Genomic DNA, 24795 nt, shown 5'->3' with positions numbered 1-24795 from the left:
TTTACCCAGAGAGGGAGTATCTTGAAATGCTAATCTTCTGCTTTTCTTCGCTACACTTTTTCCACTTGACCTTTCCCCCAGTAAATCAGAGGCACTGCCTTGAGGAGAATTAGGATTGGTACCACCGGAATGCAAAGAGAAAGAAAGAGAATAAAGCAGTCAATGTTCAGTTTTCTGACTTTTAAAATAGCCTCTTGAAACCCACATCAAAAACAATAGTTTTGAAAGCCTAAGCCTTTTATTTGCAGAGAACCAGGTTTTGTTGAGAGAAGAAAAGGCCCTTGAGAATCAAAAAAAGAAGGCCCGGAAACAGGAGGGATTGGGCTCGCACTAAGAATATATTGGAAAGAGAATAGAGGGGAGCCGGACTAAGCCTCTTTGCCCCTTCCATGCTCTCTGCGTTGGGCAAGAGCCAGGAGGCCTGAGGGGGAAGAGTCCCAGCCAGTCCCCAGACTATAGACCAGCCTTGGGAGACCTCTGAAGGTTGGTAGATGCCTGGAGCTTAACTCCCAACGTTTAAGTGAACCCCTTACAGTTGTGGAAGAGGTTGTTTATTGATCACTTTGTCACTATCAAGGATGGTGTGGGCTGATGGTTTCAACTGTCAGTAGGTCACACGCACATGGTCTGTAGAAGTGACACTTGCCTGTCACTTGGAGTTATTGTAGAGCCTCATCCAGATGCTCCATGCAGCAGAGGATACTAATAAGCCACCCCTAACCTCTGCGATCAAAGGGGATTGCCGAAGGGGTCCCAACACATCCCAGAGGGGTAGTGGAATTGAAAAGGGCCACCTGTCTCTGTGTTGGGGTGGAACTGGATGGTGGGGAAAAATTCGCCCCTTATGTTTGCAAGTCACAGACTGGACAGAAATCCCCCAACCTAGTTTTGCTCTTGTGTTCTGGTTTAGTCTTTACTAAGATGTATTTGTTAGATGAGCAGTCTTTTGTCTCCTGCTTTTAAAATCCCTTGGTGGAGTTTTTAAAAAGAATACTGATAATGTGTCCCATTCCAAACCAACTTAAGTAGATTCTCTGTGGTTGGGGCATGTCATGGTAGATTATCAGTAAAATTTAATCTTTTTGAGGCCACTTTATGTGATTAAATTTTATCTTGATGTGAGTACATTATCACTCTGCAGCTATTTAAAAAATGTACCCTCAGAGCCAGAGAGATAGTACAGGGGTTAAGGCACTTGTCTAGTATGTGCCTGGCCCCAGTTTAATCCCAGAGCACTGCCAGGTGCTACCCCAACCATAGAACCAGGAATATCCCCTGAGCACTGGAAGTATCTATCCTTCCACAAAATACTTCCACTGGAAATCGTAGCAGGCTGAGATTTGGCAGGGTTTTTTGTTTGTTTGGGTTTTGACCAAAGTAAGTGTGTAAGTGCTCACAGCTTACTTCTGGCTCTGTATTAAAGAATCACTCTTAGCAGGGCTTGGGGGAATCATATGAGGTGCTGGGAATTGAACCCCAGTGTGCTCCTTGCAAGGAAAGCACCCTACCCACCTTACTATTTTTCCCTGGGATCTAGAGTTTATGTTTGCTTATTTGCTTATTTAATTACTTTATGTATGTACGTATATATGTGTATATACCTAGCACTGTCCTCCCGTTGTTCATCAATTTGCTCGAGCAGGCACCAGTAACATCTCCATTGTGAGACTTGTTGTTATTGTTTTTGGCATATCGAATACGCCATGGGGAGTTTGCCAGGCTCTGCCGTGCGGGCGGGATACTCTCAGTAGCTTGCTGGGCTTTCCTAGAGGGGTTCAGGAATCGAACCTGGGTCGGCTGCGTGCAAGGCAAACATCCTACCCGCTGTGCTATTGCTCCAGCCCAAATATATATATTCAGGATTGTACCCAGGGACAGCCTGAAATAGAGGGGTTAACTGTAGCCAGCAGGGGCAGGTGTTTAGAGAGAATACTAGCTGCAGGAAATGGGAAAAAGACCAGTTCAAGGTGAGAGAGCTGACAACAGGTGGTTGTGCTGTGAAGAGCTGACATCCAAGAGAGACCTAGCAGGAAGGCAGAGAAAGGGCATTCCAGAAACAAACTCTAGGCAGTCCCCAGGGAATCCCAGCTCTGGGAGACAAAACAGATCTCCTTGGTGACCATTTGTTATGAGCTGGTTTGTATCCCACAACCCCATGCATATGACACCTTCCTGGATCCATGATTGTATTTGGAGATCAGGTAAGAGGTAAAATGAAGACATTAGGGGTGAGTCCTAATCCAATATGACTAGTGTCATAGATCAGATTAGAATACAGACAACACAGAGACAAAAGAAAACATGTGGGGATGCAGTGAGAAAGTTGTCACTTACAAATCCAAAGAATGGCCTAGAGGAAGCCAAACCTGCTGGCATCTTGACCTTGGCTTCTAGCCTTTGGAACCATGAGTTAAACATGTTTCTCTTGTTTAAAGGATCCACACAGTGCTATGTTGTGACGGCTGCCCTGGCTGATGAATATGTTCCTGTCAAAGGGGTGGGTGAGATTTGGGCAGTACTGCAGTTACAGGAATTGGGTGTCACATCTGGGTTTCAGTGCAGGCGCATTGCAAGGGTGAGGTTTGGGGCAAGTAGGAACTCATTCGTTCAATTAATCAATAATATTTTATTAAGCTCCTACTCTGCATTGGGCCTTATTCAAGACCCTGAGTATAATGCTATTGTGAAGCGTCAGATGAGAGATGATGGAGGACTAGGAGGGTAGCCCTGAATGAGGGAACTTGACACTGAAATTCCCCAACATAGAGTGCTTAGATGTCCCTGATCTGGCCCAGGCATAGCTGCACAGAAGAAAACTTGGGGCTAGGGACCAGGTGGGTTGGTTATTTGTTTATTTTTCTAGGGACCACACCTAGTGGTGTTGAGGGGTGGAGGTTTGGGGCCACTCCCAGTAATGCTTCCTGGTTTGGGCTGATGGTTCTGCGCTTCCTCTATCTGTGCTTGTGGGTCTCTAAAGCTATGCCCAGCTGTTCTGGGGGTGAGGTGCACTTTGTCATGCCAGGAATCTAACTCAGGGGCTTGTCTTTGCTCTACCACTAGACTAATTCTTTAGACCAAGGCATTTATAACCAATCCAAGTATGTGACTTTTCTTTTTTGGAGAAAGTAGAGCTTCGGTTTGCACAAGTTTTCACTGGCACCTACGGTAATAAACTGAAATACTTTCCCTGACTGTTACCATCTCATGTCCTAATACATAAAATACGTACTTTATCTTAACTTTATTAGTTTGTCTAAAATGTCAGAATGTCAGTTTCCTTCCTAATCCGTATTTAAATGGAAAACTCAAGTGTTTCCAGGCAATAACACCTTCCTCTATGTCACTGTTGACTTCCTTAATTCATGCCACAACTGCTCTCCCAGACTGGTAGAATCTTGAGCAGAGAAAGAGAGAGAGAGAGAGAGAGAGAGAGAGAGAGAGAGAGAGAGAGAGAGAGGAAGAAGAAGAAGAAGGAGGAGAAGAGAAGAGAAGAGAAGAGGAGAGGAGAGAGAGGATAGTGAGAGGAGAGAGGTGTGAGAGAGATTGAGAGAGAGAGAAAGAGAGAGAGAAGGAGGAGGAGAAGAGGAGAGGAGAGAGAGGATAGTGAGAGGAGAGAGGTGTGAGAGAGATTGAGAGAGAGAGAGAAGGAGGAGAAGAGAAGAGGAGAGGAGAGAGAGGATAGTGAGAGGAGAGAGGTGTGAGAGAGATTGAGAGAGAGAAAGAGAGAGAGAGAAAGAGAGAAAAAGAGAGAGATTCCCCCCTGAGAGATCATACAGTAGGCAAGACACTTGCCTTGCACACGGCTAACCTGGGTTCAATTCTCTGCACCATGTAAGATCTCTTGAATCACTCCAGGGGAGATCTCTGAGCACAAAGACAGGAATGAGCCCTGAGCACTCCAAAACAAACAAACAAACAAACAAAAGGTCCTTTGAATTTGAAGATGTAACTATTGAGGTAGAGTGAGTTTTTGTGTGTGTGTGTGTGTGTGTGTGTGTGTGTGTGTGTGTGAGGTCTTGGGTTTAATCCCCACAAATATAAAAAAGAAAGAAAGAAAATTCAATATGCTTATTTCTTCCCCAAATAAGCTTCCATTGCCCTTTTTCCTACCCAATTTTCTATTAAGTGAAAAACAAATTGTCAACATTGAACTTGCCAACTCTTATTAAAAGCTGGGAAGTCTTTCAAAAGCTTTCAGAGTAAATGGTCCTTTTAAACATGACAAGTAGATAATGAGAAATATTCATATCTATATGGTCCCTGCTGATCTCTTTACAAATTCTCCTAACTGTGGACTGCCTGGACACAGATGTCCTTTTCTACTCTAGCACTGTGGAAGATTCTTTCCTCAATCCACTACTTTAAACATTAAATTGATGTGAAAAGTGCCCCTGATAGTTAATTTGAGCTACACTCTGGGCCTCTTGCTCTTTGGCAGGCAGCAGGTGGGGTGTGTGTGTGTGTGTGTGTGTGTGTGTGTGTGTGTATGTGTGTTGGGAGAGGGGGGGCTGAGGAAGCCAAGAGACCCAGGCTTCGAAGTCAGCTTTGAGTGTGCACATGGATTCTTCCTCTCTTAGCCCTGTACTTGTGGACAAATCACTTGGCCTGAGTCTCCGTTTTACTAACTATAAAATGGAGGTAATAATATTTATCTTTTAGGCTTGGGAGGATTAATGATCCAACATGTATGAAAGCATCAACCCAGTGTCTGACAGTGCAGTAGATGCTCATTAAATGGCAACCCTTTTCAACAGTTCCATCTAAGGATGTCCAAAGTGAAAAACGAAACTAAACTACCCACCTGTTTTATCTCTATCCAAGGCTGAAACAGGTTTCATTTAAACCAGTCATTTCTAAACTGGAAGAGGTGGCTAATCCCTTCTTTCTAGCTCCAACACTCTAAGACCTGATACACAAACAGAAAGGAACATTGAAGAGCAGAAGAAATCACATTATCGTTTGTGACTAGCTCTTTTGGAGATTTAAGCTGTGTCTCACTAGTACTTCCAGTTCCAAAGCTTCTAGGATTGTCTTTTCAAGAGAGCGGGCGGGGCTCAAAGGAGGCCTGGGTGAGAGCACCAGTTAACTTCCTAGCTGCAAAAACAATTTTTTCTTTTTTCCAGGGTAATAGAATGAAAGCAGAAGGACATTTGACCTTTTCAAGATGTTTTTTTAATGCAAAATACAAGGTATGCACATAATCTTGTTTTCTGACTGAGCCTTTAAAAATTTTGGCATATTAATGATTCCACTTGAAAGCACTGAAGATGGGAGCCAGAAAGAAACTTTTTCTTTCTGAACAATGACTGAGAAGGGAATTCTAATGAATATTTTGGCACACTTATCTCATTTTCTGGCTGCTTCAGGACCCAAGAGCCAGTAGGTCATAATTAAAGCCAATAATGGCAACTCTAGACAGTTATCCAAATATTTTCCTGGTGCTGTCAATTCTCTGCACTAAATGATTTAACATCATGTTTGGGGAGTGTAGAACGTACATGGAGAGGGAATTAAATGTTGATATGAATCTGGCATACTTGCTTCAAGTTGCCCCCAAAGATATTGTTTATTACATCCAAAGGAATTATAGAATGTTTTTCTTAGTAGATAATTTAAAAAGATCCTTTTTGGGGCTGGAGCGATAGTACAGCAGTTAGGGCGCTTGCCTTGCACGCAGCTGACCTAGGTTTGATCCTTGGTACCCCATATGGTCTTCTGAACCCTGCCAGGAGTTATCCCTGAGTACAGAGCCAAGAATAAGCCTTGAGCACTATGGGTATGGCCCAAAAAAGCAAAACAACCCCCCCCCAAAAAAAAAACCACCAAAGAAACAACAAAAAAAAAAAAAGAAAGAAAAAGGAAAAAGAAAGTAAAAAAAAACCCTCCTTAAATTCTCAGAACAAGATCACATTTTCTGTAGGAAAAAAAGGCATGTGCAGTTGGAGAGATAGTACAGAGGTTACTTGTCTTGCAAGTGGATGACCCCAGTTTGATTCTCTGCACCAAATAATCCCTTGAGCACCGCCAAAAGTAACCCCTAAGTACAGCAGCATGAATAAACCATGAGCACGGTTAAGTGTAGACCCCAAGCAAACAAAACAAAAAGGCATGTGTTGGAGCCATAGAGATAGTACAGGAAGTAAGGTACTTGCCTGGCATGCAGGCTCTTCAGTAGACTCTGGATTGAATCCCTGGCACCACATAAAAATATATAGCACCCCAGCCACTGTTAGGGGTTACAGAGTCAGGAATAGTCCCTGAAAGCTCCTGGGCATCATTGGGTGTGGCCTCTCAACCCTCCTAACCCCAGAAGAACAGAAAGAAATAAAAGGTATGTGTTGTGGTTGCAGCCCAAGGTCATATGTAAATAAGTGAAATTCTCTTACCTCCCCAGCACCTTTCAAGAATGTTCTCTTTGATCCCCAGGAGCTGCCAACACTGCAGATGTAATTATGCAACTCTGGGGAGGCCCCAACAACTCCCTTTTCTGTCATCCCCACTCCAGAAAGAAAACCCACAAAGTGCATCTGTTTGTAAAATCTCTTAGGATCTTGGAAACAAAGTTTTGATTTCATCTTTTTTTTTTTTATTCCTGTAATGAGTTTTGTATCTTTAAAATAACAAGACAAAATCCAACCTTGTCAAAGCCTGCCTCTTTAGATTTCTTAGACAATTAGGGAAAAGTTCTGGAAATTTCACAACTCAATAAACAGTGGTTCTGAGAAGAGAAAAAAACCATGTGGGACTTGAGCACTATTTGGGGATGAAATAAACTGGTCAGTGTCTTTTTAAAGAAAAATCTGGATTCACTCTGCATGCACAATTTAGCAAAAACTTGAGTTCTAAACTCTAGTGCTATGCTGTGGCAGTGGAAAATTTACAGTCACAACTTGAAGCTGGGAGCCAAGCACAATACTAAGGCAGGGAAGACGTGAGGCCAAGCCGGACAGTGATCACGCACTGCCCACATCGCAACCCAGAGCTGGAACAACTGCGGTTTGGGTTCGTCACTTTCAGAGGTCTCTAAATCTCCTGGTGTACCAGACAGGCTGAAAAGTTTCCCTTCTCTTCTCCGTCTTTCTCTGCATCCACATTTGGCCCCACAAGTTATATCATAATAGCACTGCAGCACTGTTCTCCCACTGTTCATTGATTTGCTCGAGCAGGCACCAGTAACGTCTTCATTGTGAGATATATTGTTACTGTTTTTGGCATATCAAATAAGCCACAGGAAGCTTGCCAGGCTCTGCCAAGCAGACGGGATACTCTCAGTAGCTTGCCGGGCTCTCCGAGAGGAATGGAGGAATCGAACCCGGGTTGGCCGCATGCAAGGCAAATGCCCAACCCACTGTGCTATTGCAGCCCTATATCATAATAGATGGTAAAAATGCACATTTATGGAGAGAGAGAGAGAGAGAGAGTCCAAGGGTAAAGTGCTTATATTGCAGGCAAATGACCCAGATTTGATCTGCAGCATTACACAGAGTCCCCAAAGCACTGCTGGGAGTGATTCTTGATCAGGAACAAGCTCTGAGCACAGCCACAGCCATATATGGACCCAAAACAAAACTAAACTAAAAACCCAACAACCCCCCCAAACAAAATAAAACTAAAACCCTAGACCCAGATCACAAAGCTGCTGCCATATCAGCTCACCTATTGGCCTTGCTCTACAGATTCACAACAAAATCTCTGAGGAGTTATAAGCCAAACTGCTAAAATTCATGGGTACACCAGTCTCCCAGCTGAAAACTCTAGGGCACCCTTGGGAGGGGCTGGGCTGGGTATCTACTCAAAGCCCCGGCAACTGCACCCTCACCACACAGCTACTGCCAGGCCAGTAGCCCAACTCCATTGCTTAACGACTAATCTCTGCAGAGATTCCAAGCTCTACAAATTCTAGGTACAGAGGTTTTTAGGCTGAGAACTCCAGGGACTTTTCAAAGTGGAAGCGTGCAGCAATCCCCCTCCCCGCCCTTGACCTCTGTACTTCTAGAAGCCCTGACAGCCATACCCACATCCCACAGTTGCTGCCATGTCAACTCATTGGCTCAGTCCTACAGATCCTGAAATTTCTGGACACCTTCAAGTTCCACAATACTGACATCCCAGCAGGAGCACAATAACCAACTAAACTCAACAAACAAAAGTAATAACACAGAAAATGCAACTAGCAACAAACAGTTTAATACATCCTCAAATAAAGACTTAACAATGCTGTGGTGAGATATAACAATTTTCACTATTTTCTTCTGCTTTTTGGGATTTCTCTTGTCAAAATGCACAGCACTTTCTTAAGCACTCTCTCTCTCCTCTCTCTATTCTGTACATTACAAGATGGCAATGTTGCCACTGAAGGGACAACTGGCCAATTCAGAAATAGATTATTCCATGACACTGCTTTCATTTTAGTTCAAAGGGTGAAAAACGTAAAACTTTGCTGCCCCCTGCTGTATCGATAGGAATAAATTCTTGCAATGATTCTTGGAGTGTTGTGTGTTCTTCTATTCTTTTATTATGTACAAAGTTCCTGGAAGAATTTTGAGAACTTTTAGAATATAAGTTTATGTAGTTGGCTACCAGCCGGCTTGGTATTTCTTTGGATGGATTGTCGAATCAAATGCTGGTATTTCCTTGTTCAGGGCATTCAGTTCTATCTGCCCCATCTCTTGGTACAAGCCTCCTAAGCACAGATAACTTCCAAAGGGAACCAGTCAGGCCTCTGGCCTATGAGATTTCAGTTTGAAGTCCTTTCTTCCTGGCTCAGTGACATCAGAGGAGCCATAATTGAGGAAAAGTCTCAAGTACAGAACTGTTTGTGGGTGATGTTTTCTGAGAACATTACTCTCAGCAAAGATGAGTGTAAACTTTGGGATGAAGTTCATTTGCAATACCTGTAAGTAGTGTACCTATGTTTTCCTTGAGGAAACTGGTGCAGATTATATTCAGGTGATGTTATTTGAGCTCAAGTTAGATGATGGGAGGAAGGAAGGAAACAGTATCTCGTTGAAGTACAGGCAAAAAACCTGGGAAGAAATAATGGTCATTGGTTTAGATGACCTGATAAGGATGCTGAGTCATCTTTTTGGAGGACTCCAGAGGACAGAGGCTTCCTTATCTTGACTATATTAGTAGTCTGATGTGAGGCCAAATCACAAAGTGGGAGTTTCCTTTTTGTAGCTTATTGGAAGATCAATTTGTATGTAAATGAGTTCCTCTCATAGTCTTTTGAGAATTCTTTCAATTAAGAACTTTATTTATTTTGTTTTTGGGAACACACCTGGTGATGCTCAGGGGTTACTTTTTTTTTTTAATTTTTTATTAGTGAAACTCATGTTGTACAGTTGTTGACCTTACAAATTTTTGTGCTTGGGTTTCAGTTATACAATGATTGAGTACCCATCCCTCCACCAGTGCCCATTCCCCACCTCCAATGCTCCCAGCATCCCTCCCACCCCCACCCCCCATCCCACCCCACCCCTGTGGCAGGGCATTCATTCTCAGGGGTTACTTCTGACTTGTACTCAGACATTACTCCTGGAGATTCTTAGAGGAACACATGGGATGCTGGGATTGAAATCGGGTTGACTGTGTGCAAGGCAAGCATCCTACTGCTGTACTATCTCTCTAGCTCCACAACCAATAACTTTTTATTGGCAGAGATTAATAAATCTATTAACCTTGTGTTGTTATAATCAAGACTCCATTTTTCCTCCCTCTCTCTTTAAAAAACTTTAATTTATCTTATTTATTTATTTGCTGGAGTGATAGCACAGCAGTAGGGCATTTGCCTTGTGCGGAGCAGGCGCGGCTGAGCTGGGTTCGATTCCTCCATTCCTCTCGGAGAGCCCGGCAAGCTATCGAGAGTATCTTGCCTGCGCGGAAGAACCTGGCAAGCTACCCGTGACATATTCGATATGCCAAACACAGTAACAACAAGTCTCAAAATGAAGATGTTACTGGGCCCGCTCTAGCAAATTGATGAACACTGGGAGGACAGTTTGACAGTCTGACATTTATTTATTTATTTATTTAAAAGTAAGATGTAGGACTATGAGAGTGGATGTAGAATGAAGGATTTATTTTTTTTTTGGAGGCGGGGAAGAAACGTGGTGTGATGGGGGAAGACCTCCTAAGGGGTGCTCAGACGGCTGGGGGTGGGTGTAGTGTGTGAAACAATCTGTGGCCAACAGGGTTGCATGCTCAGGAACCATGTAGGGACTGAACGTATGTCAGGTGCATGCCGAGCATATGCCCTAACCAAAGTACTGTCTCCAAACTCCATAGAAATTTTAAGGAAATAGCTGTCTTTAATCAGTCCAAGACAAAAGACCTCTAAGTAGTACTGAGAAGCACTGAAGATAATACTGAAATATTGAAGATGATTACTAAGTGCCTGCCATGACAGTTGGCACAGATGAGCACATTTGTTCCATAAATGATCAAATTTAATATTACTTATTTTCCCAGAAGTCCTGTGAAACCTGTTGGGAAGGGTTGGGGGGCAGGTTGGTGCAGAAGAATGATTCTCAGAGCTAATAAGGTATAAAATCTGTGGTTAGAGAGACTCATTGGTGCAAGAAGATTATTCAGGACCAAAACTAATCATGTAAGCTTTAAAATATAGGTATTACTTAAAAATTAAATTAAATATAATTGTTGGGAAAAGCATACAAGGAAGTAATAATGTATAAAATTATTCCTCTGTGTCTTACTGATACTGTTTTACACAAGCTTGACCTTGTTTAGACTTTTTTTTTTTAAAAAAAAAAAACAACTTTTGGATCACAATTGACAATGCTCAGGGGTCACTCCTGGCTCTGCACTCTGAAACTACTTATGGCGGTGCTCAGGGGACTATATGAGATGCGGAGGATTCAACACTGCTGGGAGTGTGCAGGGCAGCTTTACTTGCTAAACTATCTCTTGAGTCCCTTGTTTAGACTTCTTGTATTTTATTGAATTTTGGAAAAATTCTTTGGAAAAGTTTTAGACTGTCTCAGCTGTGAAAAGAATTCAGGGAAAAACTTTGTACATGACTAAAGAAACATCTGCATTTTCTGGAAGGAGTGGGGCCTAATGTGATGAAGGTGAAGGAAATCTCAAGCGGACTGAGTTGGCACAGTGATTTGCTGAAATCACCCCTTTTCTCTCAGAATGTCTTTCTTTATGGTATAGAGGTGGATCCAACCCAACACATGTGAGACAAGTGCTCACCCACTGAATTACATCTCTGGCCCAATTTTGGGGGCATTAGGTTACAGCTGGCTGTGCTCAAGGATCATTCCTGGTGGTGCTCAGGAAACCATATATTTAAACTATTCAGTTTGATGATTTGATATATGTATAAATTGTGAAGTGATTATTAGTACATCCATCACCTTATATAATTAACTTTTTGGGGTATGTGTGTGAAGAGAATGCTTAATACTGACCCTGTTAGAAAATGTTTAATATTAAAGTGTTTAATAATGTTCAATATTAAAATGTTTGATGATATTTACATATCCAAATGCAACAGTTATATATACCTAAGTCAAGAAATCAACATGATGAATGACCTGGCACCTGAGTTATGCAGGAGGAAGAGAGCGGCTTGGAATGCCTTCAAGAGCGTTGAAGAAATAACCAAGAGGAGAAAGAACCTCCAGCTACGAGCACATTTCTTCGATTCCACTGTTCTTCCTGCATTAACATATTTCTCAGAGACCTGGGCCCTACGAAAACAGGATGAGAACGCTATTCGGGTCTCTCAAAGAGGAATAGAAAGAGTTATGCTTGGAATATCACGCTTGACTCAAATGAGAGATAGAATCCGGAGTTCTGATCTCCGTCAATGCTCAAGAATCAGGGACGCTGTCTCATTTGCCAAGGCATCAAAAATCAGATGGGCTGGACACATAATGAGGTTTACAGACAACCGCTGGACTAGAGCCATTACTGACTGGATTCCACGGGACGTCAAAAAATCACGTGGATGCCCACCTGTAAGATGGTCAGACTTCTTTGTCAAGACCCTGAATGATCAGTTTGAGGCTCTGCATGTTCCTAGAACAAACAGATGCCATTGGGCTACGCTAGCACGCAACAGGGATGAATGGAGACGTTACTGGCACCCGCTCGAGTAAATCGATGAATAACGGGAGATGAAGTGATCAATATTGGCCCAGTTGGAAAATCATTATTTATATTAATTTATTTTGGTTTGGGGGTCATACACAGTAGTGGTCAGGGTCTGCTTCTGGTTCAGTGCTCAGAGAGTGCTCCTGGTGTTAGGTATCTATGTGTGGATTGCACATCGGCCTCTAGCATGCAAAGTCCTTTGTGTTATCTATTTGACCTCTACAATATGGTATTATTAACTATTTTCACATGCTCTACATTTAATTCTCAGAACACATTCATCATATAACTGAGTACCTTTTAACTAAAATCTATCATTCTCCTTCCCATTTTCTGGAGTTCAGTATTTTTTTTTTATGGTTTACAGCTGAGTGAGATCTTACAGTATTATACAGTATTTTGTCTACTTCAGAATTTCTTAAATTATTCAGAACTTAAATTGTTTTTTCAGGAAAGAAGGCAACTTCTTAGGAGAATAGTGAGGTTGGTGCTAACCTATGTGCTTGATTTGAACCCTATCCCAGGGGTGCAGCTCAGAGTATTATATATTATACATTTGCTGATTCCTTGCTCCCCTTAGGAGCCCTGTCCCAGCCCAAATATGTAAAAATCCTAGAATGGGTTTGCAGAAAAGAGGAGATATTTGTAGTCACAAGAACTGAAGATGACCATAAAGTAGGACAGGCAACTGGTAATTGTGGCCCCTCACCAGGCTGTCACGCTCATTCTATTTTATTAAAGGGTAAAGGTAAAGGCCCTCCCGTTGATCGTCGATTTGCTCGAGCGGGCCCAGTAACGTCTCCATTGGAGACTCTGTTGTTACTGTGTTTGGCATATCGAATACTCTCGGTAGCTTGTCGGGCTCTCCGAGAGGGGCGGAGGAATCGAACTCGGGTCGGCCATGTTGGCCGCTTGCAAGGCGAACGCCCTACCCGCTGTGCTATCGCTCCATAGCACAGGGGTAGGGCGTTCGCCTTACAAGTGGCCAACATGGCCGACCCGAGTTCGATTCCTCCGCCCCTCTCGGAGAGCCCGGCAAGCTACCGAGAGTATTCGATATGCCAAACACAGTAACAACAGAGTCTCCAATGGAGACGTTACTGGGCCCGTTCGAGCAAATCTATTTTATTATTATTATATTATTATTAATAACATTATTTTATTAAGGCCCTCCCTCCCGTTGATCATCGATTTGCTCGAGCGGGCCCAGTAACGTCTCCATTGGAGACTTTGTTGTTACTGTGTCTGGCATATCGAATACTCTCGGTAGCTTGCCGGTAGGGCGTCTGCCTTGCATGCAGCCAACATTATTTTATTATTATATTATTATTTTATATTTTATTATTATATTACTAATATATTAAACACATATTATTTTGCAAGGGTATTTATGAGACTACCTGGTGATATACTAACAAGACAGTCACTATTTCTGCAAACCTGTCTTCTGATGAACACATGTTTCCTGCCTGGTGGCAGGAAGCAGTTCTTTGAATGTTTTAGATACCAGTTCTTACCTCTGTCCTATTGTGCTTGGTAACTAAGATGCTGTGAAGAAAATACAGCAGAACTCTAAAAGCTTAAAAAATGAATTTCAAAATATCTCATTAGCCTTTTGTCCCTTAAGTCTGTTTTTTCTAGAACAATATAATCTTTGTTGCTACAAATTCTGTTTAAAATAACTCTTCTGGTGAGTCACCTAAATTTAAGCTGCTTGCTTTTAGCTATGTCAAGCTTAAATAAAATATTAGTCAAGTTCTAGTCACTACTCATTGTGGAGTACTGGTAGTGTGTGGTTCCATGGGTTTGGAACATGTTAAAATATCTAGAGAGAAATACAAGGCTCAGACGAGCCTGTCATTATTAGGCACATCCCAATGGGCTGTAAGAGCTTCAGGAGCACAAAGTTTGGGTTCTGTAGGACAGTGTGCTATTTGTGGCTTAAGACTTGTGAGGTTCTGCTCATCATTCACCAGAGCTGGCCCCAACAAATGGACAGAAACCTGAGGCCATCTCCCGGAGGCTATTCAGATGGGTGGGAGGACCTTGTAGCTGCTCTGAGGAAGAGAGGAGTGCTTTAAACAGAACATCGTAGCATGACTTTAAAGGTCATTATCGAGTTCACACTTACATCAGACTCTAAATAGTGTCAGAAGATGGATCTGTTTGCCAGGACCATGAACTATAAAGTTACTCAAAATAGAACACAGGAATCTTCAAGGCCAGTGCAGGGTTGGGCAGGCTGAGATGCTCCAGTCTGAGTCTAGTAAGCCATCTAAACAGGAGGGAGAAAGAACAGCTGCTTAAGGAAAATTTATATTCACTGACCCTCAAAAATTGCAAAAGCTTTTCAAGACTTGTGAATGTGTACAATGTCGTAGGGCTGGAGTGGGAGGTTTGCGCTACTTAAATGAATTTTCTTGTGAGACAACATCTGTTATGGCCTCGGAAGGCTCTGCCCTTCTCTTCCGTGGCATAGCTTAGCGCCCAATTAGCACTGGGAGATGTAGGTACAAGCTTTGTCCTCCTGCTGGCCCCACCCTCTGTTGGCCAAAGCCAGGTTACTTCATGCCTGGCAGCTGCTGGGTGAAAGTCCAGAACAGCTCTCCTGAATAAACAAGTCAAACAAAGGCAGTTCCCAGCAGTGGACAGGGCTGTGCTCCAGAAGTCGATTTGCAACTCTGCCCTTTGGAACTTGGAAGACATTCCTCAGGAGGAGCAAAGCTATGCACTGTGGCCACGTTCCTAGGCTAGCCCACAACACTGACTTCACTCAGCATGGACTTGAAAGGCAGCGTCTGGCATTTGCCATCCTGGATAACAGATACGTAGTCTCTTCTCTTCAGCTTATAAGACATCTGCTGAGCCTGGCAGAGTCCCGATTGAACTAATTCACAATTGCCACTGTTTTGTGGGGGTGCACTACATCAGTGGCTTCTGGAAACCAACAAAGTAACTGAAATTTTCCCAGTTTCAGGAAATGCCTTCTCCCCCTAATTTCCACCTGCTCTCTCTCCCCACTTTGTTCGGGTGGGGGGTGGGTGATGTAGAGGAGCTATTCCCAGCTCACTGGAAGTCACTTGATGTGAGGCTCAGGGGACCATGTACCTGGGAGTTCTTGCATGCAAAGTCTGTGTTCTAGCTTGCTGTACTATCTCCCCAGATCCTCCATCTACTCTCCTCTCCATAATTTTTAAAATTGAGGCATCATGTATACAACAGTATTAATCTTATTGTTTTATACTTACAAAGTGATATCGCTTAACATACCTCAGAAGGTCACTGATCCCTGCATCATTTTCCCTCTCCTGACGGTTGCAGCTCTAAGTCTGTTGAAAATGTCCCTGGCTTTGTTTCTCCAACTGCTCTCTCTTGGCTAAGGATGAAGCTATGACAATTCCAGCTTTTCTTGAGTTCGGTTCCTCAAGTTATTCTGGTGTCAGTCCAGATCAGCTGGGTGAGAATACTGGTTTGACTGCTTATGTGCATACTCTTGCAGAGCTGCTGTTTCTCCTCCATAAACTTGGGGTAATGCATACCTAAGTGAGTCTTGGGGTCATATCCCCAGCATTTGTTCTCCTTCTCAGTCATCAGCACTAAGGTCTTCTCAACTCACCACTCCAAAGCAGTCCACTCCTGCAGCCTCGGGCTTGGTGCAGTTTCATTTCCAGCCTTGTGGTTACACACTCATGGTTGGATGTTGTACCTGGTTCAAGGCAGTGAGTTTGCAGAAATTAACAGAAAAACAAAAGTTCACTGTTGCTTCTTATCTCAGAATAGGGACTTTAGTTGATCCCAGCAGCACTAGTGAGTCAAAGAGAGACTAATGGGCTAACCCTAGAGGAATGCTTTCACCTTGGACAGCAAAGTGAAGAGAGAAGCTTCAGAACTTCAACAAGCCCATATTCATGTGTAGTCTATCTTTGAGATTTTGAGTTTGTGATCCAGTAATTCTCTTCATTTTTGTCTTTTTGAGCTGAGCTTTAAGTTCATCAATTTCGGTTGAATGATCTCTCAGCTCTGGGTTTGCCACGTGTATTAAATGAGATAAAGCATCACACTCTTAATCACAGAGCATCGATCACTTTTAGGTATGATCCCTACTTCTCCAGCTCCAGTGGGTTAGGACAGACCTTTGTTCAGTGAGAACAAGAAGAGTGTCTGCCTCAGCAGACACTAAGATTTTTACCTATTTGAGGGCTAAAGCCTGTTGTCTTAGCTGCACAGTGGCTCCATTGAACAAGCACTAGTTCTAGGGTCTACAACTCTGGAGGAAATGAACCTGGGTAAAACTGTCAATCCTCAAGACTCAGAAGGGTTTAGGGGACACAGAGGGGTGGAAGGGGAGAGGCATGATTTGCTGAAGCAATAATAAAAGAACAATTTTAGGGGTTAAGTTTAATCTCTCTCTCTCTCTCTCTCTCTCTCTCTCTCTCTCTCTCTCTCTCTCTCCCTGCTATCTGGCTATTCCATACTCTTCCCTAAATCTTTTCCAGTACTGAAAGAAGAAACATCAGACTACTATTAACTCTGATAATCTTTTTGTATTTAGTGTAGCAAGAATCTCAATTTTCTAAAATGTCAATTTTCTCAATTTTCAAAACCTGGATTTTTACTGAAGGTTGTCAAGGCTATGCCTTGAAAAGTAAGAAAATATCATATGAAGTACTTACAACAGCTCAACAACAGCAAAACCAATAATCTTATTAAAAATGGAGAAAGGAGATGAACAAGCACATCTCCAAAGAAGACATATGATGGTTAGTAGACAAGGCGTTCTTTGTGATTTATTATTAGGGAATTCAAATTAAAATAACAATGGAATCATCTCACACCAGTGAGAATGTGTTTGTCAAAAACACAGGAAATAACCCGTATTTGCCAGGATTTGTCTTGTTGGCAGAAATGTTGTCTGGTTCAGCTTCTATGGAAAACACCCTGGAGACTTCTCAAAAAAGTAAGACTAGAATTTCCAAATGACCCAGAGATGTCACTTTTTGGCATATAAACTTAAGATACAAAAACATTAATTTAAAAAGATGCATGCACACCTATGTTCATTACAGTGATTAGTGCAATAACCAGGATATAGAGAAAACCCAAATATCCAACTACACATAAGTGAATAAAAAAGCCGAGGCATCTCTACATAATAGAATACTATGCAGCTGAATAAAAGGTGAAATTCTGCAGTTCACTGCAATATGGATGGATTTGACCAGTATCAGTGGGTAGGGTGTTTGCCTTGCATGCAGCCTACCTGGTTGGTCCAGGTTCAATTCCTCAGCCTCTCTCGGAGAGCCCAGAAAGCTACCAAGAATATTTTGCCCGCACGGCAAAGCCTGGCAAGCTACCCATGACGTATTCGATATGCCAAACACAGTAACAACAAGGTCTCACAATGAAGATGTTACTGGGCCCGCTTGAGCAAACCAATGAACAGTGGGAGGACAGTGCAACAGTGCTATGTTAAGTGAAGTAAGTCAGAGGGAGAAAGACAAATAGTGGATGATCTCACAGATGTGGATTATAGAGACACAAAACAAGGAAATAGATAGTATTGACCAATGACAAACCCTTTACCTGGATTACAAAATTCATTTTTAGCGGTAGTGGGGGTAGGGGGGATGGGATTTAAAAGGTGGACCAGAACTAGCATAAGGATGTTGGTGGAAAATCATGGGCACTTGGTGGTGGTAGGGTACAATATTTTTATACACCAATATCATAAGAATGTTAACATTACTGTAGCCAAGTTACTATAATAACATTTTGGAAAAAGAGGTGGGGAGAAAAAAATCTAGGAACTCAGTTTGATAGAAGGACAGAAGGCTGTGTTTTGACTGTGGTAGGAGTGAGAAGTCATTTGGAGTGTATACAGTTGCTGTAAGTCATATTTCATGTCATTTATCACCTCCCCAGACGTAGACTAGAGTCCTAAGAAGAGACAACAGTTACAGAAATTAACACACAGCTGGTTCCATTGGGATTTCTAGAAAAAATCCAGTTCGTGGGACAGTACTGGTTTGCAATCTTGTTGCATAAGAAGGAACTGGCTCATTCATCCTGATTTAACATACTGCTGTTTTTGGGCAGTGGGGATGGGGGGAAGCAGGGACACTCAGTGGTGCTTAGGGCTTACTCCTGGCTCTGCTCTCAGGGATCCCTCCTGACAGGGCTTAATGGGTGTCGGGTTCAAACCTGGGTTGGACACATGCAAGGCAAGTGCCCTACCCACTGTACTCTCTCTTCAGATCCAAAATACTGCTTTTCAGAGGTTGCTTGAACACAGAATGGAGGGGTAGAAAAAAGGGCCAGGAGGAAACTTGCCCAAGTTGCGGGGAAAGAGCAGTTGGGACAGAGAAGGGACCACTATGACAATGATAGTTGGAAATGATCACTCTGGACTAGAAATGAGTACTGAAAGTAGGTAAAGGGGTACACATGATAATCTTTCAGAACCTGTGTTGCAAACCACAGTGCCCAAAAGGAGGGAGGGAGGGAAAGAGAGAGAGAGAGAGAGAGAGAGAGAGAGAGAGAGAGAGAGAGAGAGAAACAGAGACAGAGACAGAGACAAAGACAGAGAGAAGAAAAATGCCCGTTATAGAAGCAGAATGGGATGGGGATGGGGCAGGGATAGGTGGAGGGAGGAAAACTGGGGACATTGTTGGTGGGAAATAAACACTGGTGAAGGGAAGGGTGTTGGAATATTGTATGACTGAAACTCAATCATAAACGAATTTGTAACATTTCTTACAGTGATTCAATGAAAGAAAGAAAGAGAGAAAGAAAGAAAGAAAGAGAGAAAGAAAGAGAGAAAGAGAGAGAGAAAGAAAGAAAGAAAGAAAGAACATTTCTACATGGAAGTGGGTTAAGGGTGCCATGTTCCAATGGTGAAATGGATGCCTAGAAGTCCAGAGTGATCCGACTAGAACAAGATTGCACTGCCCTTCTCTTATCTCAGATTTATGATTGTGACCAAGAATTGCCTCAGGAACTGAGGAGGCTGGGGGAGAGGGAACAGGGAGGGAACAGGGAGGGGGAAGGTGGGATAATGGCGAAGGGACTTTGAAACACTAATGAAAGAATTGGTGCTGTGAGTCTGCAATTGAAAAACAATGACTTCAACAGTACTATAAACTATGACAACGCAATCAAAAAAATAATAAAATTAATAAAAAAAACTATTAGTTCAGTTTCATCCTTTGTCAAACAGGACAGTTTTATCTGAGTTTGAGGGCATCAATAAGCTTTGGGATTATACTATTCTTTGTGTAAAACTTTTTATAGTCCCCACACAGTGACGATCACATTTTTGGGAAATGAAATTTACTCTAGTCTTTGCTTTTCTCATTACATTTCATTAATACCTCATAACGGATCTGTGGCAATTAAAAACAACAAAAAATGTAATTTTTTATGCAAACTGTATCCTACGAATTTATATTGCTGGTTGTTTGAAACCAAATACAGAATTTCGCAATGATCCTCATTGAGTTTCACACTGTTTTGCACTTTGCTGCTTTCACCTAGTAGCTATTTTTGTATGTTTGTGCTTATTTTCTTCTTTCAAGTCCCATATAGAAGAAATGTTGACTGGGCAGGTGAGAAGAAGGCCTCTTGTGACTGCATGGGAAATTTGCAGCTGATAGACACCCAGTTATTCATCAACCCTGTGTGTGTATGTGTGGTTATGCAGTTAGCTGCAAAAGCACGTCGCAATGATTTTATGTCCCTCACCCTCCCTGCCTTATCCATCCTGGATCGTGAGATGCTTTATCGAGTGCCTTACTAAAAGGCAAGTTACCAGCTATACTGCCTTTGGAATTTTGACCCTAACAGTCTAGCACTGACCAAAGCCTTGCATGTGGTAGGTTCTCCATAAACATTAGTTTAATTAAATTCTCTGAATCATCACCCTAATAGCCATGTAGTTTCAGAAAGGAAACAAGGCTAGAATTATTTAGCAAGTTACTTGACTTTCTAGTACTCTTTATGTCCCCTATCATTTAAAATTAAAATATATTTTAAAAAATACGCGGCTAGTTCAAAGTGCTTCATATGTAGAAAACCTGGGTTCATTGCCCTCCTGAGCACTGCTGGGAGTCATCTCCAAGCACAAAATTTGGAGTAGATTCTGATTATTGCTAGGCTTGATTCCCAAACCAAAAAAGCCTATCACGTGTATCACTTCTTGTATCACTTGTCATCCCGTTGTTCATTGATTTGCTCTAGCGGGCACCAGTAACGTCTCCATTCGTCCCAGCACTGACATTTCAGTAGTCTCTCTTTATTACTCCTTCCCAATGGTGCCAAACTGGGGACTCTTTCAGGGTCAGAGGAATGAGACCTGTTATTGTTACTGTTTTTGGCATATCGAATATGTCACAGGTAGCTTGCCAGGCTCTGCTGTGTGGACGGGATACCCTCAGTAGCTTGCAAGGCTTTCTAAGGGGGATGGGGCAAGAGATTCTGTGGGAAAAAGAGCCTATATACATATAAAATCTAGACTATGATAATTTATCATTATGCCAGTTATTGTTATTAATTTTGTTTTAGTTTTTGGACCACACCGTATGGTGCTCAGAACTTACTCCTGACAGGCTCGGGGGACTGTATGGAGCACCAGGGATTGAACCCAGGTGGTTGCATGCAAGGCAAGTGTCCTACCCACTTTACTATCACTCCGGGCCCATTATGCCAATTATCACTATCAATATCCATTATACCTAAGAAAAAACACATGAAACTTCATTTTTTATGTCTACTCACTTTTCTATAATAGAAATCAGTGGTATGATTTTTGTATGTTTAATAAATTATTTACATTTTTAGGTTCTGTTATCGCAGTCATTTTTCTCTATTTGATTATTGTTTTGGTACTGAGGATTGAATCCAGTGCTTTACACTTGCAAGTAATGTGTTCTACCACTTAGTTACATCTTTGGTGATTTGTCTTTAAATTATGGAGTCAACTTTTTCTAAAGTGTATTAAGCACTTCCTATATGCTAGATCTTGGTTTAGAACAATGAGGAATGCAAAAGAAAAGTTGCTCCTTCAGAGGACTGGAATCTGATAGGGCCATGAAACAGGCACAAAACTGTTGAAATAAAGCTCCATATGTAAGGACTGATGTAGAGGAGGCCACTCTGGCTGTGTGTTTAGGGGTCACACCGGGTAGTGCTTGGGGGGCATATGCAGTGCTGGGATTTGTACCACTGTTGCAGTCACAGCTGCATCCAAGGCAAGATCCTTAACCTTTGTGCTGTCTCTCCCTTCCTTCCTTCCTTCCTTCCTTCCTTCCTTCCTTCCTTCCTTCCTTCCTTCCTTCCTTCCTTCGCTTCCCCCTCTTTCCTCCCTTCCCTTTCTCCTTCTCTTCCTTCCTTCCTTCCTTCCTTCCTTCCTTCCTTCCTTCCTTCCTTCCTTCCTTCCTTCCTTCCTTCCCTCCTCCCTTTCCCGTGATCGTTCCCTTCTCTTTTTTTCCTTCTTGGTGTTTGAGTGCCACACCCCAGAAAGTGTAAATAATCGACCTCTAGGCTCCTGAGTGAAGAACCTATACTCCATCCCATTAAGCTATCTCCATGGGCTCTTTTAGAACATGTTAGAAGAGTAGAAAACTTAGAGTAGTTAATATAGACAGTTCCCACATGGTTCCAGCTTTCCTTATTATTGACCTCTTACCTTAGCATGGCTCATTTGTTTCAATGCATGAATCTATATTAAAATTATCATTAACTAAACTTCGCAGTTTATTAATATTTTCTTTCCTTTTCTTATTTTTGGTGCCACATTTAGTGGTGCTCAGGGCTTACTCTTTGCTCTGTGCTCAGAGATCTCTCCTAGCAGGACTCAGGAACTTTATATGGAGCTGGGAATTGAACCTGGCACAGCTGTTCTGCAAGGCAAGTGCCTTTACTGCTGTACAATCTCTTGGCCCCTATTTTCTTAGTTTTTACTTATGCCTCTGTATCTTCTCCAGGTTCCAATATTACATTTAGTTGCCAAGTCATCTTAGGCTCCTCTTGGTTCTGACAGTCTTCCAAACTTGACTGATTTTGACATCCTTGACACTGGGCCGGTACCAGGCAGGTGAATTGTAGGACAACCCTTTATAGGAATTTGTTGTTGTTTTTACGATGGGTAGGTTGGAATTATGGGTACTATGGGTTTTTCAGTATAAATTGATCGTCATTTTATAAAAGTTATTTGTGTGTGTGTGTATGTGTGTGTTGTGTGCATGTGCATTGTCAGTGTATTGAGTGAGAAGTATATTAAGTTGTGTCTTTTCATTAGCAATTTCTTTGTTTACCAAGCTTATTCCAAATATATATGCATATATAAAGTTTACTCTTTAATATGGTTTACATAGCCTTACAGCATTGGGATCCAGGTTACCTATACAACCTCTCCTGACACCTTCCTCTTTACTCTTTTGTTTTCACTTTGTGGATTCATGTCTATTTCTTTTTTTTTTTTATTTTCTTGGGGGATGGGAGGAAATCACACCTGGCTCATGCACTCAGGAATTATGCTTGGTGGTGCTCAGGGGACCATACGGTATGCTGGGAATTGAATCCGGGTTGGCTGAATGCAAGTCAAATGCCCTACCTGCAGTTCTATCGCTCCAGCCCCTCATGTCTATTTCTAAAAGGTGCAAAGTTCTCTCTCTGAGAACATTTGAATGGTTTTTGTTAAATAATGCAAAAAAGAGAGAGATGAGTTTATTAGTATGTTTGCTGTGTGTTGCTGTGTGTTGTTCTGTTTGTGTGTGTGTGTGTATGTGTGTGTTGTGTGCATGTGCATGTGCATGTGTGCCATGCCTAGGGGTGCTCAGGGCTTACTCACTCTTGGCTATGTGCTCAGAGATTACTCCTGGAAAGCCTGGGGAACTTTCTATTGTGTTGGGAATTGTCGTAAAGCAGAGAATAAGAAGTATATTGGAGAGCATGCATGAAATAGAACGGACAAGATTTTTACTGGATAGATATAGGCAGTAAATAAAACAAAGAAGTTGAGTACTAAAATTTGTAATTTAAACAATGTGAGCATTGGAATTGACAGTTCTTTGCAATGGGGAATACAGGAGTTTGTAGGAGGAACATCATGAGATCACAATGACATACCAACTTTGATTTGCTGTGGGTCACGGAGATGTTCTTATCCAGCAGGCAGTTGGAAATTATGAGTCTAAAGTTCAAGAGGGAGGTTGAAACACGAATAACTGCCAACAAGAGATTGTGGCGGGGGCTCTGATTATTAATTCCACTGGGATAAACCCAAGGGACATATTTGCAGTAATTCAAACCCTTGGCAGTAAAAAGTTTAATGTGAACTTCAGGTCAGCAGCAGAGGAATTAAATTTATTTTGGAGACAATTAAGCAAAAGGACACCAAGACTTTGGGGGAGGATTTTGTGGTCATTCCACTTGCTATATTTGTAGGCTTCTTTTCTACAGGAATAAAAGTTTGAGACTTGAAAAAGCTGCTCTTCTAGGTCATTAATATCATCATAGAGAAGGTAACAGAGTGGTTTGGGGTTTGGTTTAAGTTAACTAGGTGAAAAATAAGTGATGGGTCTGACGGGCTGTGATGCAATTGCTCCCAGACACACTATTTCTCTGCAGTCTTTACCAGTCTATATTTTAAAATGACAAAAGTAGTACTTTATCATGAAAGTTTTGTAGATATTATAGGATCCGCTCGCTCAAGAACAATTCTAACTAACTTCTCTTTTGTCATTTACTCTGTTTTAATTTTTTTTTTCTTTTTGGGTCACATCCGGCCATATGCAGAGGTTACTCCTGGCTCTGCACTCAGGAATCACCCCTGGCGGTGCTCGGGGGACCCTATGGGATGCTGGGAATAGAACCCAGGTTGGCTGCGTACAAGGCAAATGCCCTACCCGCTGTGCTATTGCTCCAGGCCCCTTGTCATTTACTCTTGGAGAGGCTGGAAAACAACACGCAAACTCCAGGTTTCATTTAAATTTGAGGTGGCCATGAAATACAGTTTGGATTAATGAGAAGTGTCCAGAAACTCTGGAGATGGGCTTCTATTTCTCATTGGGAACACGAAGATTTATGAGGAGAAGCCTTTTTGCCCTCAACCTTCTTTCAGCCTGAGGTTTCCATGCAATGCCATCTTGTTGGCAGAATGACAGCACAGAGGTGTAAGCTAAGGATGGATCAAAAGAATGGAAGGAGCCTGGATTTTTAACAACATCCTTTAGTCACTGTGTCCATTATGGTTTTTCTGCTTCTGGATTCTATGTTACGTGCAAAGAGTCTTTGCTTCCGTGTATCTGTGTACTGGCTCTCAAACTTAACTGTCCATTAAAAAAAATTCTGTAGAGGTCTAATATTCCCAGTCCTTAAATCACCCTGTTGATTTAATCACCAGTTGAGCAGGAATTTCTGGCTATGGTGCTTTAGTCTCAGTAATTAAAAGCTCCCCCATGTGATTCCAGTGTGGTCAAGTTTGAGAACCGCTACTTTAATTTGGTTTTGCTTGTTTGTTTTTCAGGCACACCTGGCAGTGCTCAGGACTTATCCTAGCTCTACTTCCAGAGATCACTCCTAGAAGATCCAAGGATTGAACTGGGATGGGCTCTGTGAATGACAAGTGCTTTAACCACTGTACTATCTCTTTGGCGAGAACTTGTGGTTTTAAAT

The sequence above is a fragment of the Sorex fumeus genome, unplaced genomic scaffold (assembly GCF_029834395.1).
Source record: "Sorex fumeus unplaced genomic scaffold, SorFum_2.1 ptg000030l, whole genome shotgun sequence".
NCBI lineage: Eukaryota > Metazoa > Chordata > Mammalia > Eulipotyphla > Soricidae > Sorex > Sorex fumeus.
Note: the sequence above shows the minus strand (reverse complement) of the source record.